We start from the raw sequence: 6,805 nt of genomic DNA on the forward strand, positions 1-6,805 counted from the left end.
GGAAACCCGCGCCGATAGAACATATATTTAAGGAAAAGCCTTGCCGTATTCTATACTGTTATTACGCTAATAGGGATTAGCTCGACTTCCTTAGTAAGCCTATTAGTGACGGTTATTGTTGAGAACATACAGGCCGCAGGACAAGCATGTAGGTGTGGGTGTGTCATGTGATTAGATCACGTGACTAGGGTTTGCCAGCCTATAGGCTGGCCAACATCCGGACACCTAGCATCTACCTACACCAACACCGGCGATACTGTATGTAGATACACGCTATCCCATTGGGTCCTTCTTCGTCTTTGGTGTGATCCGCCGTCTTCCACTGCTGCGCAACTCGTACCTGTTTAACAGGTTATGAGCCCGGGTTAGCAACTCGGTGTTTCACCCTCGACAAAGTCGTATTGGAGTTATTCCTCTTCAGAACAAAAGGAAGGCAGACTGGAGGCCGCACCCGCATTGCACAGGAAGCTACAGCCGCGCTGTAGGTGCATATAAGACGTGAAAGAGCCTAGTGAGGCACTGTCAGACTCCGAGTCAGGGAGCCTGTGCCAATACCTCAGACAAGTGGGCGAGCTTACTGAGAAGAGTCGCTCTCCGGACATCGCGTTCGCATCGACTAACTGTTCCATCTGAGAGAGCCGCAGTGTCTCAGAAACCCCCTCTGCTGAGAGAGTTACGCTACAGTGTCTCAGCACCAACACGATCCTTACCGACCGACTTTCCTCCTCTTCCCGGCGGATAGCCATCCTCTCCGCTATCAACCTCGCGTTCGGTTTATCCCATTTCGATCCGATCGCGTACGACCGAATACATCCTTTTACCTGAGGGCAGCCAACCTGTCCCTCAACTTACAAAAAATGGAGAACGAGACTGGGTTTATAAGAAAGAGAGCAGCACCTCTTCTGACAAGAGAGAACCACGAAACATGGTTCAAGCTGATGAGAATACACCTGGTATCAAAGCAGGTTGACTGGGTCCTCGAAGACATCATCACGGACATTCCCGCTGCAACCCCATCTATAGCGACACCCTCTACATCATCGGAGTCATCCCTTCCTTTGGATCAAGCGATAAGGAAGGCATCGTACAGACGGCACAATGCAACGGCCCTGTATGAGATGTACATCTGTCTGTCGACAGATGACCAAGAGATGACATACGAGATCCGGCATGCGAAGGAGTTGTGGGAATGGGCTGAAGCTAAATATAAGAGAAGACTTCTCGCTACTGGAAGAAGTTTGCTTCAGCAATACACCAATTTCGTGATGACAGAAGACCAGTCTATAGATGACGCCTGGCAGGAGCTTAGCTCAATTGCAAGGAGGGCTGTTTCAATCTCGCCTCAGTTCCAAGACATCAAGACTGAGGACAGAAAGATCCAGCAACTCTTAGCAGCTCTGCCAGACTCATTTGGCTCAATTCGCGATGCAATTGATGCCCAGGTGAATCTCTCACCACAAGACATTCTTGCAATTCTTGGGGAGAAGCAAGAATCAATGATTCATCAAGGGACAGCCATGTTCGCTAAGAAGGGTTTCCAGGGCAAGCTCACGTGCCATCTCTGCGGTGGTGACCATTTTATGAGCAAGTGCCCACACCTTTCTGCAGCTCAGCAGGCTGTTAGGAACAAGGACAAACTAGCTAGGGTTACCTACCCTGCTAAGAGACAACCGTCACCACCTCGTAGGAGGTCATCATCACCAAACCTTCGTGATGTCCTCAAGGTGATGACGGACCTTGCAAAGCAGATGAAGGAGAGCCGCAAGCCAAAGGCCTCCTCTAGTAAGCCTGCAAGGGCCCATGCGACCCAGGAAGACGCATCAGACCCTGAGATACCATCAGAAGATGATGATGTTGATGAGGTTGCCCATTCCACTGTGGAAGCCAAAGGCAAGTACCCCTCGTCCGAGTGGTTGCTTGACTCTTGTGCATCATCACATATGACTGACCAAGATTCACTATTCAGGACACTGAAGCCTCTTCAAAAGAGGAAGTGGATCAAGGTTGGGGGTGGCTATCTACAAGCTACACATATGGGAAGTGCAGTAATGGGTGGTCCTTCTGGAAAGCAAATTGTCTTAGAAAATGTCCTGTTTGTTCCTGGCCTTGGAGTTAGTCTTGTTTCGTGGAATCAGTTCAGCCAACAGTTTGCTGTCCAACCACCCAGTTTCACCCTAAAATCCTTGTCTGGTAAACCCGTTGTCCAGACCAAACTTCGAGGAGGAGTACCGTTTATCCACTCGATCTCGGAAATTCTTGAGCCACAGCATGCTGGCATACTCTCTCAAGAACGTGACGGTACCGCTATGGCTAACACTGAGTCCGAAGATCAGTGGGAGCTATGGCATAGAAGATGTGCACACCTTGGCAAGGGACTGCTAAGAAACCTGCATAGAGTCACTGACAAGAAAGATCCCATTCCTGTTCCTTCTGAACACCAGAATTGCAAGGTCTGCTCCCTTGCAAACATGAGGAAGTTCAAAGGACCTGCCACAGAGAGGAAAGGGGAGAGGCTGGCCCTCATCTCCATTGACATCTGTGGGCCTTTTCAGGGCGCAGTCTCTAGGCTAGGATACAAATATTGGCTTGAGATTGTAGACAACTTCTCTAGGAAGAAGTGGGTAATCCCTTTGAAGGCCAGGAGCGACGCTCCTGCAGCCCTACGGGATTGGAAGGTCCAGGCAGAACGGCAGTCAAGGTGCTTTCTGTCTGCGATCCGCAGTGATGGTGCAAAGGAAATTCTCGCCTTGCTAAAAGAGTGGGAGAAGGAGTTTGGCACTCAGATGGACACAACTGATGCCTACAACTCTCTTCAAAATGGACCTGTGGAAAGGTCAATTCAAGCCTCTGAGAACACAGTCCGGGCTATGCTTGAAGACTCTGGCATGCCAGTTGAGTTCTGGCCAGAAGCTTTGCAAGCACAGACTGTGATCAGAAACAGACTGCCTAATGGTCCGATCATTGATGGTATTGCTCTTTCACCAGAAGAAGCCTTTACTGGCCAAGTACCGTCAGTCGACCATTTCCGCGTCTGGGGATGCAAAGCTGTGGTCTATGTAGACCCAAGAGCCCAACCTCAAGGCTTGAGGAGAGACAAGTTGATGAACCGAGGAAAAGAAGCCGTGTTTGTGGGCTACTCAGAAAACACCACAAAACAATGGCTGTTCTGGGATCCCGACATGAAAGCAATAAAAGCGCATAGTCACGTCGACTGGTTTGAGAATGAGAAGGGGGGAGATATGGATCTTGGTATCACCTTCACTAACCAGCCGAGTCGAGCGCCACAGCGCAATCCTGTTGGGAGGAAGCCCTTTGGGGCGAAATTTTCCGATAGGGGATTATCAGAGACACCGTTACGAAGGCCAGGAGAAAATATTGAGGCGGTTTCAACACTGTCGAAGGCCGATAACGGTGGATCTGTACAGAACCTACCCAAGTCATCAACACCACAGCAACCGCTGTTTGTGCAACTTCCCCCTCCCCCAAAGGACATTGGGGAATACCAGAAGTTTGGAGATCAGGGTACTCCAATGAAAGAAAAAGAAGATGTCGTTCAGTTCGACCCATCCGAACACCTAGCGCCACCTCAGGTTGCAGGCAACAAGAGGTCAAGGGGGGACGGAGATGATAACTCTGAAGAGCATGAGGCTAAACACCATAAGGCTCTTATCGCCCAGATGTTCCATCTAGACCCTACAATGAGCTGGGTAGAGGAGATTCTGAACGACGTGGAAGAACATGCATTTGCTGCTGTTGGGCAGGCCATAGCCTATCAGCAGGAAGTGCCAATCCCAAAGTCCTATAAGGCAGCCGTAGGAGACCCCGAATGGGGACATATGTGGAGAGAGGCAATCGAGAACGAACTTATTGCCTTAGCAAGCAACAACACCTGGGAAGCAGTTGTACCGCCAAAGGGTGCGAATCTAATTACTTCTAGGTGGGTCTTTGATGTGAAAAGAATGATTAGTGGAGCCATTGAGAAGTTCAAGGCAAGACTAGTTGCAAGAGGGTTTTCACAGAAATATGGGGTTGACTTCGAAGAGACCTTTGCACCTACTGTTAGACATGATACTCTCCGAGTATTCATGGCAGTAGTATGTGAGAGAGATCTCGAGATGCACCTAGTGGATGTGAATAATGCTTTTACCCAAAGCAGCCTTCTTGAAGACATCTATATGATCCCACCCCCAGGAGTTGAAGCACCTCCAAACATGGTGTTCAAGGTCCTACGAAGCCTTTATGGGCTTAAGCAAGCAGCTAGAGACTGGAACAAGCTCTGTGTTGCGAAGCTAGAGAAGATTGGATTTACCCAGTCCCAGGTAGATCCATGCCTACTTATCCATACGGATAGAGACCTTATGGTCCTTACCCATGTGGATGACATACCCATTGCAGCTCCGAAGCTGTCAGATGTTCAGTGGTTTAAGGCTGAGCTTGGAAAAGTGTTTAAGATTAAAGATCTTGGTGAACCTACGAAGATCCTTGGAATGAGGATTACAAGAGACAGGTCCCAAGGCACTTTGAAGCTTGATCAAGGACACTATGTCCACGCTAACTTAGCCAAGATGAACATGGCTAGAGAGAAGGCTACGCCAACCCACTCACCTATGGAGAGCTACGAGCATTTAGTACCTACGGCACCTATGGATGAGAGGTGCAACAAACAGGATTACCAGAGCCACAATGGTACCTGGATGTGGCCAATGACAATGACAAGGCCAGACTTAGCATTCCCCCTTGGAAGAATTAGCTCATTTGTTGCTGATCCCTCGCAGCAGCATATGAAGGCTTTGAAGAAGCTCTCCCGATACCTGCGGTCGTACCCAGACCTAGGTCTTATGTATAGAAAGGGAGGGGGCAATCTCCAGGGATACTCGGACTCTGACTACGCTATGGACAAAGTGGATAGAGTCTCAATTCTGGGATACGTGTGGTTCCTTTGTGGATCACCTGTGTCCTGGATGAGTAGGAAGCAGAAGTCTGTTGCAACATCAACAATGGAAGCTGAGTTCATGGCTATGAACGCAGCCGCAAAGCAGTCACAATTTCTTGCTGCTGTCCTCAGGGAAATGGGGTGCCCAGAACTGGTGGGAAAGAGCTCTTTCCAGCCGAGTGTAAGGGCAAGCAAGGGCACTGTTGACGAGCTAAGGCCAGTCAAGCTCATGGGTGACAACCAAGCCGCTTTGACACTTGTCAAAGATGCCCATGTGCATGAAAGGTCAAAGCATATTGATGTTGCATATAACTATGTCAGACATCTCTGGTGGCAGAAGAAGATTGCAGTGGACTACTGCCATACAAAGGACATGGCTGCTGATGGGTTAACAAAGCCCCTCAATGGCCAGCAGTTCCAAAACTTTGTAAGGCAGCTCCAGCTTGCGTAAAGGGATTGTAGGAGACCATGTGGCCTGAGTGGGAGTGTTGAGAACATACAGGCCGCAGGACAAGCATGTAGGTGTGGGTGTGTCATGTGATTAGATCACGTGACTAGGGTTTGCCAGCCTATAGGCTGGCCAACATCCGGACACCTAGCATCTACCTACACCAACACCGGCGATACTGTATGTAGATACACGCTATCCCATTGGGTCCTTCTTCGTCTTTGGTGTGATCCGCCGTCTTCCACTGCTACGCAACTCGTACCTGTTTAACAGTTATAATGTTATTATAGACTATACCGTCAAGAGTACTATCTAGGAGTCCGATAACGAAGTCGACTATAATGTGTTTCTAAGGCCGATCTGGAATAGGAAGTGGCTATAGTAATCCTAGTGGCTAGGAGTACAAAGATTTTGTTATACGGTAGGTACGGTAATTCGCGGTGTATCTACGTACGGATCTCGCTAATCTAGGCTAGTAGAATTTACGTACTACGAGTTTATAAGTACGAGCTCGTCCTAGATAGCCTACTACTAGAGCGTTATATTTTATCTTAATTATCCTAGTCTATAAAGCTTAGCTATTTAGTACCTATAAGCTCTAGCCGTCGTATTGATTTCGAATATATAGTAGGTCGCTATCTACTTTATAGTATACTAGGTAAATCTTCGCTCTCTATAGTAGTGTAGGAGTACGGTCTTTCTATAGGTCCTTAATCGCGGTCTTAAGCTCGTTATCGGTTACGTACTCCGTCGATATTCGATACTCGAGTTCGGCTTCCCGCTAACTTTTATACGTCGCCGGTTGTTTAGTAGGCGTATCTCGTTCTATAGGTATAAACTCTTTAGCTTTAGAGTTTAGCGGTACTAGTTCCTCTTCTTCCGGCGTATCTTCTACTATTACCTATAGTAAGGCGATCTTAAGAAATCGCTTAGGAGGCAGTAATGTCTAATACTAATGCTAGTTCCGAGGGTCGTCTACCCCCTACGGAAGGTCCTAGCTACGTCTCGTTAGGCTGTCTAGCTTTGTACCTTAAAGTCCTAGACGGTATATTATCTTGAAGTTGAACTATAATAAGAACTTAGCCTAACGCGCTTGTCGCCGATTTAGCTACTTTGTCTTTATAAAGTATTCTAGGTTCTTATAGTCGGTATAAATCTTAACTAGCTATAAGTCCTTATTATCTGCCTCGTAGGCGAGCTCGGGTCTCTATTCCTTAAAAGCCTTAATAATAGCTAATAGTTCCTTGTTATAGATTTCATAATTACACTCCTATAGACTTAACTTCTTCGAGTAGAAGGCTATAGGATGTAGCCCACTATTCTCGTTATACTACAAAAGCACGCCGGCGTTTATAAAATCTAAAGAATCTGTCTCTACTACTATTTCCCTACCTAGTACGTAATGTACGAGTATGCCGGCTTTG

Source organism: Fulvia fulva, chromosome 1 (genome assembly GCF_020509005.1).
Source record: "Fulvia fulva chromosome 1, complete sequence".
In the NCBI taxonomy this organism is placed as follows: Eukaryota; Fungi; Ascomycota; class Dothideomycetes; order Mycosphaerellales; family Mycosphaerellaceae; genus Fulvia; species Fulvia fulva.